Here is a 14952-nt window from a genome sequence, read left to right on the forward strand (position 1 = left end):
TTGTTATGGACTTCATTGATTGTAGTCCTATGCAACTGCAGCTATAGCTTCGGGTGTCCTTTGGAGGAGTATGAAGCTGTATTAAATCTTAGATCTTCTCTCCTTCACAACAACTATGCTTCACCACCAACATGGGGAAGAGAGAGAGACTGCTGTCTCTGGAAGAGAGTGATCTGTAGCAACAATACAAAACAAGTATCGAAGCTTATGCTTTCGAGCCTTGTAGAATATGATCCACTTATGCAATGGTGATTAAATTTCAGCATTTTTTCTTCCTTTCACGAGCTCCGACAACTTAACTTATCCGACAATCAAATTGTAGGATCATTATCATAGATGGGTTAGCTAGCTTTTCTCTCATCCAACTTATTTCTTTGATTTCATTCTATTCATATTTTCTATCCTTTTATTACAAATAGTGCTTTTGATATAGATTCTCTTTCTTTGGTAACTCTTTATTTGATAGATATATCAGGATTGAGAAAGTTGGAAATTATTGATCTCAGTGATAATATACTCACTGAAATTGTTCCATTATCTCTCAAAAATTTGTCTTCACTTAATGTCCTAAATCTAGGATCCAACATGCTGAATGGCATACTTAATGGGGAAGGTAGTAACTTACAAAGTCATCTGTAGCTATTTTCCTAGCACAAGACTATTAACACATTGAGTATAATGATTTATATTATCTTATTGCTTTATGTTAGCCTCTTACACATCAACTTGTTTCTGCACTTTCATTCTATTCATATTTTCTAGCCTCTTGTCGTAACTATTTTTAATTTTAATTCTCTTTCTTTGGAAACTTTATATTTGACAGGCATATCAGGATTGAGAAAATTAGAAATCCTTGATCTCAGCACTAATTGGCTCATTGGAACTTTTCCATTATCTCTCAAAAATCTATCTTCACTCAATGTCCTCAATCTAAGGTTCAACGGGCTGAACGGCACACTTAATGGGGAAGGTAATAACTTATTTGAGTCATCTGCAACTATTTTTATATTGCAAGACTATTAACGCATTAAATATAAAGGTTAGTATTATCTTATTGGTTTATGCTAGTCTCTCCACATGCAACTTGTTTTTGCAATTGGTTCTATTCATATTTTCTAGCCTCTTGTCGTAACTATTTTTTATTTTAATTCTCTTCTTTTGGGATCTTTGTATTTAACAAACATATCAGGATTCAAAAAATTAAAAATCTTTGATCTCAACTATAACATAGTCGAGTATATCTCACTATTACTCAACCAAATATCTCGTATGCTGTTCATATAGTGAGTCAGTTCATGAGTGCACATTGCTCTATACACTTTGCAGCTATCCTTCACATTTTAAGATATTTTAAAGGAATATCATTTTATGATTTGCATTTTTCGTCTAAGTCATCCTTGGAGCTTCATGCATACTCCAATGCTGATTGGGCTAGTGATCCCATAGATAGATGATCAACTATTGGCTATTATCTCTTACTCAGAGATTTTCTTATTTTTTGGTGTAGTAACAAGCAAATTATAGTTGCTCGATCAAGCACTGAAGCAGAATATAGTGCCATAGCTGATATGACATCAAAACTTCTTTGGCTGAGGTGGTTACTAGAGAATATAAGTGTTTCGCATCCTGCTGCCACACCATTATATTATGATAACCAAAGTGCAATCTAGATTACTCATCATGATTTTTTTCATGAATATACTAAATATATTGAGATTGATTGCCACTTTATTCGACAGCATTTACTTCATGGGATATTGTACCTATATTCTATTTCTTCAATCGATTAGCTTGTAGATATCTTTACAAAAACTCATCCCCCTATACATTTTCATGATCTACTTTCCCAACTCAAGTTGACATTTACACTACCATCTTGATTTTGAGAGGGAATGTTAGTTATGATTCTCTGGATGATTTTAGAAATCATTTTGTATCATATTAGGATTGATTGTAATATTGTATTACCACGTTAGGCCATATCATATTAGGATTGATTGTAATATTGTATTACCATATCATGCTTCATTCTAAGATGATTCTAGAAATCATTTTGCAATGTATTAGATGATTTGTTTCCTATTAGATATGGAGCCATGGCTATAAATAGCCCCATATGTACCATTGAGAAATTTGAAATACAGATACCATTTCTCCTCATTCTCTTTCAATTTTCATTGCTAAAAGGAGGAGAGCAATTAGAGATCTAATTGTGGACACAGCCTACAACCTTATCTTTATTCAAGAGGCAAATGTGCTGCACCTACCGTCAACTTTCTAAGATCCATGGGAGGTTCAAAGGTTGATGAATGGGTTGTTTGGATGCTAATAGCATGGCTCGCGACTTATTTATTGGTCGGAACTTATGAAAATTCTCCCTCAAAATACCATCAAAATGTCTTTCTCTCTATCTATGGAGTTGTGTTGCCATTATTTGGACAAGAATGTTTATTGTTCTTCTATCTATGAGCCTTGCGAAAGAGAGATTTGTAAAGCTTTCTTCTATAGGCTCTCAAGCCATGAAAGGACCATGGTTGTTGTGGGGGGGCAGAGATTTTAGCATCACCAATGAGGCAGAAGATAGAAGAGGCAATCTGCAATATTTACAAGATAGCTTGATGTTTATGGACTTTTCCTCATAGCTGAACTTAATGAATCTAGATCTTAAAGGCTAAGAATTTACTAGGAGCAATAGAAGAGAACATCCATCCTTGGTGCACTTAGATCGCTTTCTTCTCTCTTGTAAGTGGAAAGACATCTTTCCTATATCGACACAAAAAGCACTCACTAGCCTAGCTTCAGATCATATGCCAATTGCATTAAAACATAATGCAAAATTTTTAGGTTTAAAAATCTTTATATTTGAATCATTGTAGTTGGAAGAACCTAAATTAGAGGATATTGTGGTTGGTGCTTGAATGAGTATCAATGCTCCAAATAGATCATTAGACTTGATGTGGACTACTTTGGCTATAATGGATATTCAAGAGGATCACCAAACTTGATGTAGATTACTTTGGCCATTATAGATATTCAAAAAGATCACCAAATGTGATATGGACCACCTTTACTACATGAGTATCTAGAAAGATTATCAGACTCGATGTAGATTACTTGGGCCATAATGGATATCTAAGAGGATCATCAAATCTAATATAGACCACTTTAGCTACTACGAATAGGGTTGGATAGGATTTAGGAGCAACATCTGCCATATTAGGAAGCCGAATTGCCAAACTTTAGGAGACAATAACTAGGTCATACGATGTTTGATTGAGATGATCTTGTCTTTTGAAATTAGATAACTTTTTGAGATTTATAATTTTTTGCCAACCCCTAGGTGGTTAAATTGGATAAAATTTCATCATTTATGCTTTGAAACAAGTTGATCAAATTAAATTTTTTTTTTAAAAAATAATTTTGACTGGATGTTATCTTTTAATTCATTAAGAATTAAGTGGGCAGTACAAGGTAAAATTGATGTAGAAATTAAGATCTATCTCTAATAAAGTTTTAGTTTTCTTTATGACTCTTTATATTAGCCATATTCTTTTAGAGAGCTAGTTAAATTCAAACTAGAAAAAAAAAATCTGATCCAAATTGTTCAACGATGGATGCCCTTCGAGAAGCTAAAAAAAAAATTTGACCCCAACTATGAAAGGATAGACTTCACTATTATATAAATAGCCTATGTACCTTAGTTTATGTGGTGTGGAGAAGGAATTAAAGAAAGAAAAGGGATCTAAGCCTTACTTTCAATTTTTTTTCTTCTTCTAGTTGTTTTTGGTGAGATCCGAGTTGAACGGATTGAGAAAATTCTTTCTTCTCCCCGATCAAATCAAGTTGATTTCAGAGCCAAGTTTCTCTACATCTATAGAGATAATTTGATATCAGAGCTTTACTTCTTTACATCTATGTGAGTCTTAATTTGTGATTTAGATGTACGCGCCATACAAGTGGATAGGAGAAAGGCTATCCATGTCTGAACTATGTTGATGGACAAAGGCAAGCACAATTGCTAGATCTGCCTCAATGGGTGATGAGATGAAGGTAGTCTTGCACAATTAGAAGAGAAGCTTGCCCAATTCACCGAGATCATGTCTCGATTGACAGCACTTTCAAAACAAGCATTAGTAACTCTGGTAGTCAAGCTATCTCATATGTTTGGAGAGGAGGACCTACCGTCGAGCGAAGAAGATCAAGGCTAGAAACCATATCCAAGCAAAGCTAAATGATTTAGTCACAAAGCAGGGAAGCAGGCAATTCTTTTTTTTTAGTTTTGATTTAGGAGCTAAATCCCCTAAACAAAGAAAGCTCTGATCCAAGTGGATCATCAAACTCAATGTGGATGATGTTGATCATTACAGATATTTAGCAGAATCAACAGATTTGATGTCGATCACTTTAGCTACTACAGATATCTAAGAAGATCATCAGATTCGACATGGACCACCTTTGCTACTATAAATATCTAAGAGGATTATCAAACTCGATATAGATTATTTTAGCCACTACAAATATCTAAGAGGATTATCAAACTCGATATGGACCACTTGAGCCACTACGAGAAGACTAGATAGAATCTAGGAGCAAGATACTCAAAATAAGAAGTCGAATCATCAAATTTTAGGAGGCCATAACTTAATTATAGATGTTCAATTAAGATGATTTCATTCTAATAAAATTGGATATCTTTTTTAGATCTATAACTTTGAGCCAACCCTCTAGAGATTTGAATCAGACCAAATTCTATTATTTAGTCCCTAAAATAGACTGGTCAAATTGTGTTGCCTAGATAGACAACCCGAGAAGGGGTGAATTAGATTTTCTAAAAAAAATAAAATTTTCTATGCACAAAAATTAAATTAAGTAGACTAATTTGAGCAAGGGCTATGCAGTACAACATAAGTATGAAAAATGTAAACAAACTCAGTACCTACATCCACTTCCTAAACCATCCTTAAAAATTTCCCTATAATCTTTTCTTAGATTATAATTTGATTATTTTTCTGGACTCACAATCAAAATTCAATTATTTTTTTTAATAAAAATTAACCAAAACCACTCCTTGAAAGTACTCCTAGGCTTACAAAATAATCACACTTCAATTGAAGGCTTGGATGGGCCTATCCCTATGTTTTAATTTCAATTGAAACTTATTTACAATAAAAAATTAGAAGAACAATATAAAATACAATAAAAAGCTCCTAAAAGAGCAAAAGAATGATGTCTCTGACAACCACTTGAATGCTTCAAGATTTTTAGTGATTGGAAGCTTGTAACTCTTCAGTGAATGCTCAATTAATGTTCTTAGATTTTTCTCTTGTTTACTCTTTTTCTCTTAGCTCTTCTCTTTGTTTGGCAGCCATTGAAACTTATTAAATATCCAAAGAGCCATTTCTAGCTATTGAAGATCAAAAACTAATCATTATAGTCATTCTGTATAATTTGGGAAGTTCTACAATACTAGCCATTGAAGCTATCAGTCGCAGTCGAATCAACTCAAATCAAGTAGAGGTCGAGTTGAGGTGACTATGAGTTGGCTCGATAGATGTAGGGATTGACTCGAGATCTAATTTGAAAATATGCCTCTCTGTTTATCTAAGAGAGTCAACTCGACAAAATTAGGGGTCGACTTACAGACTGTACCATTTAATTTTTCCTTGTCAGAGTCAACTTTTTGAAGCTTAGAGTTGGCTCTTTACTTCTTTCACTTGATTTTTCATGATGTGGCTTCTTCAATCTACTTTCTTTGGCTTCTTATTTTAGCATTCATAAAAGTCTTCCTTAGAGTAACTCTAGGTTCCAAAAAGTTTTTTAACATAAACTTCAACAACTCATTAATACCAAAATATATATTCAAATATTTTATATTCATCAAAATCAATCCTTAGGTGTACAAATAGAAACTTTCTTTTTGATGAAAGAACTTTATCCGATGTTATCTTTCAATACATGAAGAATTGGATAGAGCGATAGAAGATAAAGTTGAAGTAGAAATTAAGATCTATCTCCTATAGATCTTTAATATTTTTTTATGATTTTATATATTAGTCATATTTTTTGGAGGCCTAGATACATTTGAACTTAAAGGAGTCTAACCCAAATTATTGAAGGACAAACATCCTTCAAGAATCTTGAAAGAGGAATCCGACCTAAAGTGTGCGAGGATAGATCTCGCTAATAGAAATAGGGGCTATGTATGTCAATGAATATGGTGTGAAGAATGAATGAGAGAAATAAAAGAGGTTTAAGCTCTACTTTTGAAATTTTGTTTTTTTCTTCTAGTTTTCTTTGTAGGATTCATGTTGAACAAGTTGAGAAAAATCTTTATTCTCCCTGATCGAATCAATTAGGGGTAGTTGTAACTATATAGAGGCATAGGAGAAGAATCTGAGGAATGCTTACGCCGTTATTGAATCTTGGATCTTCAATAAGAGGATTGTGAATAGAGAGTTGAAAAAGAAGATCTTGCAAGATATAAAAATTCTGGATAAGAGAGGGGAGAAAGTAGACCTTTTATTATTGAAAATTTTCACTTGAAGAATTTTGAGAAAGTCTTTAAAGGAGTTGTACAGAAAGGAAGAACTATACTGGAAACAAAAAGCAAAGTTACTTGGCTCAAGTAAGGGGATAGAAATATGGCTTTTTTTTACAAAGTTACTTTTGGTCCAAAAAGGAGGAATCATATAGCTACTTTGATGGAGGGAGGTATAAAATTCAATAATCAGGGAGGAAATTACAATAAATCTTCAATCTTTCTTCAAGCATCTCTTCAGCCAATAATTTTTGCCCAAGATTTCCATCAACTGGGATCTGATTTTGTAAGCCTTCTATCAACTTATCTGATGTCAAGCAGATTTTTACCTTTGATGGGATCAAAGAGATGGTGTTCTCTTTTGATGGTAGCAGAGCATCCGGTCTCAATCGGTTTACCTTCTCCTTCTTTCAAAATTTTGGAACATTATTAGCGATGACTTGATGGTACTTACTGAAAACTTTGTAAGGTGTACTTGACTTGGAATGGCTTAGTTTCACCTATTGTTCTCTAATTCCTAAGAAGGAGGTATGCTTTCGGCCAAGGACCTTAGGTCTACCAGTCTGTTGAATAGCCTTTACTAGATTATCATAAAGATTCTTTCTAGAAGGCTTACCAAATTTCCCCCAACTCTTCTTGAAGACTCTCAATCGGCCATTGTGAGAGGTCAAAGCATCATAGAATGCTTAGTGCCCATGGAATGCTAACTTATTGTAAGAGATCAGGGGAGAAAGGTATCCTTAGTAAAATAGGCTTTGAAAAATCATTTGATAGGTTAACTTGGGATTTCTTCATTGAGATTCTTAGACCAAGGGGCTTTTTAAGTAGATGGATTTGATGGTTCCGTAGTTTATTATCTTTGGCTTCTATTGTTCTTCTTTTGAATGGTGCCCCCAAAGATGGATGAAATGTAAGCAAGGTTTAAGGTTGGACAACCCCCTTATCTCCATCACTTTTCATCTTAGCAATGGATGTCCTCTCTCAACTACTCAAGCAAGCGTGTGCTCTAGGTTTGTTTGAGGGTATTGGGCATCCAAAGGAATTAGGTGGTATCTTGAGCCTGTAGTTGCATATGATACTCTTTTATTTTGTGTAGATAAAAAAGATAGTATATTGGTGGCTAAGATAATTCTGTTAGCTTTTGAAGATGTGTTAGGGTTAACAATCACTTTTTACAAAAGCTCTATTCTTTGTTTGAATATGGATGATGGTAACTCATCTCGGTTTGCATCTTGGATGAATTGTAAGTAAGGTGCTTTATCTTTTTTATACTTGGGCCTACCACTAGATCATAAGAAGCTGCCTAAGTAATGTTGCCTAGCTTTAATTGAAAAGATGAACTCAAGGCTACATCTTGAAAAAGAAAGTTTCTTTCATAGGGAGGGAGATTAATATTGATCAACTTTGTGCTGACAATGCTTCCATTTTACTATATGTCTATTTATAAATTGCTGAAATTGGTCATGAATAGAATTGATAAAAGGAGAAGAGCATTTTTATTGAAGGGTACTGATTGTATTTGTGGATTTCATTGCCTAGTAAATTGGGATATTGTTTGCAAGACAAAGGAGCAAAGTTGCTTGGGTGTAAAGAATTTATCTCAAATGAACCAGTCACCTCCGGCTAAATGGGCCTGCAATTTCTTCATGCATCGCCCAATCCTTGGTGGCCTTAGATTAGATGGGCCTATTACTCATGGAGAAAGTTGGGCATGAGCATAAGGAAAAAGACTTCGGGTTTATCTCCTATCTAGAAAGATGTTTGCTTGAAAAATTCTATATTTTAGAATTGGGTGGTATTCAAGGTTGGAAATAGAGTGTCCAATTGGTTATAGGAAGATGTTTAGATTGATGTGATTCCTCTTTGCTCTCATTTTGAGGAGCTCTATACTCGAGCCTTGAAGCCGAATCTGGCCATTGATCTATTCTTATTTGAGTTGAAGGAATTTGAATTGGTACGCTAATATGCGAGGGCCTTTGACTAGATTTGGGATGAGTCAGTTGGATTTATTGCTTCAGTTAGACCATCTCGCATCATGAACTTGCCAGTTTGGAAGCTTTTTCAAAATAGTTTGTTCACTATAAACTCTTATTATAAGTTCCCTAACTTAAGCAGCCTAAGATGTGCATACTCAAAAATCCTTTGGAAGGCAACAACCCTGGAAAAGATGAAAATTCCATACTTAAAAATCCTTTGAAAGGCACCAAAGATGAAAGATTTCTTACGGTTAGCAAAAAGTAACAAGCTCGAATTTGAAGTCGGTCAACCATCTATTCTTTAGATGTCCCTTTGCTAAGAGTTTGGGACCACCATCAAGTTGCAATTGCATTTAAGAGGGAGACCATCAACATTCCATGACCGTTCTGCGGACCACCATCAAGTTGGGCTGGGACCAGTTTATTGGAACGGTGTGTTGAGAGAATTGGAGGGGAAAGAACTATCCATCTATTTTTGAACAAGAAAGGATCGATTTACTCTATCATGAAGAAGATTCTTCAGTCATTCCAGAGTTGGGACCATATTTGTTCTTTGAAGAATGAAGCTGAGTATTAGAACCTTTTGAATCCTTGGCGCCTCCCGGCAACAGCTGATTGTTGATTTTGCCCTTTGTACTCCGTAACAATCCTATAAACTCATCGTCTTCTCTAATAATTCTATGCACTATTTTAATTAATAAACGGGGGTAGTACCCAACCATGTCCTATTTCTATTACGAGAGAGACCGTGTCAAAGGCATGTTGTGTTTTTGCTGAATACTTGATAAAAAAATTAGGAGTTTGAAGAGGTCAAGTTCGAGTATATGTTGGTGGTGGCCACTTTGGCAAGATATGCTTTTGCATGTGAATCATTGCCGCATGACACTTGTTTGCATTTTTTTTTTTTTTTTCATGCTTTTGGTAGGAAATCCATATTTTGTTTTTTTTTTTTTTTGGGTAAAGAAACCATTGTCTGTTCAATCATAGCCATCAATGCATGTCCTTGCACGATTCCAGGTTGTTGGTGCATACAAACCGACCTTATCATCAAGCCACGTGATGACATCAAAATTATCTAAATTATACTTCCAAGTCAGGTCGGCTATTTACTGATCTACATTAACCTTCAGCTCAACTCTATGGCGATCTAAACATATCAGAGTTAGCTCCTGATGAAACATGATCAGCTCGATTGTTTATCGATCTATCATATGGGATATCATACCAAAGCCGACGTGACCAATATGACTCTAACATATAGATGGTTACCTTATAGCTGTCGACCAACTCAATAGCAGTTGTCTTTCAATCATACTACAGCTAATCTCCACATGGATAAAGCAACCCATGATCTCTATATTGCTAGCCATTCTGTTATAACAAATTAATGACTTAACAAATTCTTCTAACAGCCTAACGACCTATGAAAGTCCCTTCTATGTAAAAAGGAGCAGGGTATCCTCCACAAAATATGTCAAAATTGATAGTGTTGAGACTCTGATGAATTTCTTTTAGCTCTTCCACTAAAGAAAACAAGAGTCCTTACTTTACTCATTCAGGATCTCCTCTCTTGCCTTCTAGTTTTGTCATCTCTACTGCTGATTCTCAAGGCTCCAGCTAATTTATTCATCGAAGGGTTCTAATCTAGAGGATACCCCACCGGATCTAAGACTTCTTTTGCAGAATTTTCAATGGACTTCCTCAAATTTTACTTAAGAGTACTTCAACTCGATCTAGAACTGACCTCGCCATCTATCCTTCAGAGCCTTGCAACATCACATATAAATGTCAAATTTATGATCAGGTTCGATCACAGATGAAGGCCTATCGGGTGACCTTCCAAGCACTCTCGTGATGACTTTTGCTAGGTGATCTTTGAAAGAGTTCAAGAGGTTTCTAACCTAACATAGTCCTAAAAAAATTTAAAAAAAAAAGAAGAGCAGGTATCCCTTTCTACTAGCCTGGGGCCTCTGCAAGCTGTCTGAGAGCCATTAATCATAATCAGGTATTCCTTCTTAGAAGTCAATTTTGGTCACTTAATTTTTTACTCTACCTTTGGACATAAAAGAAGAACATAATTAATAAATAGAATTTGTTTAACTCCTCAAGCTATCATGATTGCCTTATGTGACTATTTATTTTAGGGTCAGATTATTTAAAATTCCACGACTTAGCATGGAAGGCTAGTAATTAGATAGCTTTTTTGGCTTAAGATCTAGAGGTACTACCTTGAGTCGGTCTTCAAGCAGCATCAGAAATGTCAGAAAAAACTGGGATGGTTGTTAGTTTCATGGTATAATGAACCCTTATAAAACTAAATATCATGTTGTAATAATTATTTTCTCTATTATTATATATTTAACAAAACTGTGGGGGTGGGGGCTATTAAAAAAATTGTTAGAATGACTCGTTAACAGTTATAACACGGTAATTTTGAGCCATGGTTATTATCTCTCACGTGGACCGTAATTTGGCAAGTGAATACTTTACCCAACTGCTTTATGTAGTCCTATTAGAATACAACTGGATCCATATGTTCTCCTGAAGACTTGTTGAGCTGACCGTTCATTGTATTGCCCGGTCTCATGGATTCAAGATAAAAGTCTTATTAGAACACTTAATGTAATATACATAACAATATGTAGAAAAATAACTACCATTATAGTGCATATGTGATTTATATTTATAATCATCTATTTATATAAATAATGCTCATTACTATTTACTTGTACCTTCCATAAATAAAATATTAATTTTTAAAGTTAAATTTCTAATATTAAGATTTTCTCTAAATGTTATTGTATGCTCTAGAAATAATATTTTGTGTTTAATAAAAAGTGAAGGGAAAAGTAATGTTATTATGTTTTCATTATTTTTCATTATAACATTGTTATAAAGACTATAGCTATTATTTAAATATTAAAAATATGAAATATTACTATTTGAGGTAAATAACCATCCTGATGACCTTATGATACTGGTTAATAACGATTTTGATGTGGGCCCATTCTGATGCTATGAAAGCTATTGACGGAGGACTGTCTTGTGAGAGAGCACTTTGTTAGGCACAGATATAGAAATTAAAAAATTTTTATTTTATTTAGAAAATGAATCATTTTATTTTTATTTAGGCTATAAGAATAGAATTTTAGAAGTATTTAAATATTTTATTTTTATGTAAATTCTTATTAATTTTTTGGGTCCATATATATATATATATATATATATATATATATATATATATATCCACTGCTATGTAATTGAGAACACAAGTTTATATTATTGAGATTCAAATATTGAGTTCATATATTATGGATTTAAATCTATTCAAACCCAATAAGTATTATAAATTCAATTACAAGCACCATGATTAGCATATAGTCAACCCAAATGTGTCTGTACTACAATGCTCCCTAATTTACATGAGCTATAGGTAACTTCCATTTTAATACCATTTGCAATATTTTAGGATCTTGCTCAAAAAAATTAGTTAGGCGGTATTATTTGAATTTCTTGGCCCTCTATAGGTATCTAATTAAAATCTATATAGTGCATAATTGATATGGGACTATATACATGTATGTATAGATCCTTCCATGGCTATAAACATCAGCTTGAGTGGAAGTTTTGTACGTGTACTCAAAGCAAGACAATTGGTTTTTCCAGCAACCAACAATTTGGCTAAGTACAAAATGTCCATCATGGGCTTTAACTGACCCAACAACTAAATATAACATTACTATCAAAGTCATTGGTGACTCCAAGTTGGTCATCAGTCAGTTTTGGAATCCTGAAAAACCAAAGGATCGAGACTATCTCAAAGGCACCTGATTCTTTGGCTAAAAACCTTATTAAAAGTTTGAAGAGGTCAAAGTCAAAGCATGCGTGAAGAGTAAAAAACAAGTTAGCATGAACTTTGGCTACGTCTTTGAAAAGTCTCGGCCATAATTTCTTGAAAGATGTCATAACCCCACACAGGGCCAAGAAGAAGCTGCATGGTGGTGACCACTTTGGCTCAATAAAATTCCAACAGGAAGCTTCTGGTTGCATGTGAATTGTTGCCATGCGACCATGTTTATTCAATCACAGCCACCATACTTATCGTGGAAAAACTTCATTCTAGATAAAGGCCAAATTTATACCGGTGTATGATCACAGATGAATGCTTTCATGGTGGCCGTCCAAACAATCTCGTGATAATTTTTTCTATATGGTTTTTTCTTAGGGTTTAAGAGATTTCAAACCTAAAATAGTATTAAAGAAAAAAGAGAGAGAGAGAGAGAGAGATAGAGGTAGAATTCAATGATGAAATAATTTATGAATCTCAAATGAAACATTAGATCCAAATGGTCATTGCTTTCAGCTAACCTAGAGCCTCTAGAGTTTGTCTCAAAGCCATAAATCATGATTATGTATTCCTTCTTAGAATCCAATTTTGGTCACCTAAATTCATGATTAGATTGATTGCCACAATTCATGCATGACATCCTGATATGATAGTGTCATAGGTTGGTTATGGCAACCGATATTAAGTTCACGCACACTCGTCCATGTTTGTTAGGTTGGTTAATGTTGGATGGGTCAATCAAAGAGCCATCAATTTCAGTTCATTTGTTAATTTGGGGTGGGGTTGGGTCAAAACATGGAAGATGCACATATGATCTTCATTGATCATCATGTCTATAATTTGACCCAAGCTGAACTAATATTTCATAAATATCAGGTGTGAATCAATGTTGAGATTTGTTAGGTCTAATAGAATTCCTTAGCGACCATCCATCCAAGAGCCATGTCTTAATTTCTACATTGAGATGAGAAAGCTGGGAATCAGCTAAGACTCAAATAAACCTTATTGCAAGGCTTACAATGGACCAAGTATTTTTGCTTCTCTAATTAACAACAAATGTATGTTTCACCGGCACACAAGAAAACTCTTTCGAGATTTATTCATGGAAGCTGCAAACATGTTAATTACATGCAACATAGAGTCTAAAAGACGAAGATTTATCAAAGGATCAAGACCATGTCAAAGGCATCTAATGTTTTGGTTGAACACTTGATTAAAAAATAAAGTCTGAAGAGGTCATTGAGGCACCCTGGTTGGAAATGGTAGAGGCAAAGCCTCTGCCTTTGGAACAGGGTTGGAAGCTTGGAGCAAAGAAAGTGTTCGGAACAGGAAAAATGAAATCCAGTGAATTCTTGAGGAATTTCAAGGTAGTACATAGTAGTGGCCTTGTGCGGGGATAGTAGTAGGGAGAGGAGGAAACTAAGAGGTGAGGAGGTGGATCTGGCAAGTTTGAAGTCATGATTTTGGCAAAAGCACGGTGATGACAATGATTGTTAAATCTGGAGAATTCAAGAGAGAAGAAAATAAGGATTGGGGGAATTGGCTCGTCCTCTTGAGGGGTGTGGGAACCTTGAATAGCCGGGAGGCAAGCTTTCTTAGCGTCCATTGGAGAATGGGAAGAGGAGTGGCCCCTTTTCAAGCCAGGCCACGAGCCAAAGTAAAGGCCATGACCCAAATTAAATGTTAGGCCGGTGAAGTGTGCCAGGGCCGGTTCATTTTGGGCTAGGCATTATCTACAGCCTCTATCAGAATTCACTTGGACAGTCTTGAAGTAGAGTGCCTCAATGAGCTTTCCTTGATTTCTAGAATTGAGAAAGTTGGAAATCCTTGATCTCAATAATAATTGACTCAATGGAAATATTCAATTATATCTCAAGATCCTATCTTCCCTCCGTGCTCTATATCTAGGAGACAACATGCTAAATGGCACACTTGGTATAGAAGGTGATAACTTGCAGAGTCATCTACAACTATTTCTCTATCATGAGACCATTAACACATAGAATATAATGGTTTGCATATTTTTTTAGTTTATATTAGCCTCTCCCTCATCTAATTTGCTTCTCTAATTTTTTTAGTCTTTTCATATTTTCTATCCTCTTGGTATAAATATTTTTTATTTAGACTCACTTTCTTTGGAAACTTTGTATTTAACAGATATATCAGGATTCAAAAAGTTGGAAATCCTTGATCTCAGCATTAACCAACTCACTGGAACTATTCCGTCATCTTTTAAAAATCAATCTTCACTCAAGGTTCTATATCTGTACGGCAACTATCTAAATGGCACACTTGATGTGCAAGGTAATAACTTAAAGACTCTTATGCAATTATTTCTCTATTACAAAACCATTAATACATTGAGTATGGTAGGTTATATATTGCCTTCTTGATCTATGTTAGCCTCTTCTTTATCCAATGTGCTTCTCTAATTTTTCAGTCTATTCATATTTTCTATCCTCTTGCTATAAATATTTTTGATTTGGATTCACTTTCTTTGAAAACTATGTATTTGATAGACATATCAGGATTCAAAAAGTTAAAAATCCTTAATCTTAGGTATAACAGGCTTATAACTAGGAGTACTCTAT

The sequence above is a fragment of the Elaeis guineensis genome, chromosome 1 (assembly GCF_000442705.2).
Source record: "Elaeis guineensis isolate ETL-2024a chromosome 1, EG11, whole genome shotgun sequence".
NCBI lineage: Eukaryota > Viridiplantae > Streptophyta > Magnoliopsida > Arecales > Arecaceae > Elaeis > Elaeis guineensis.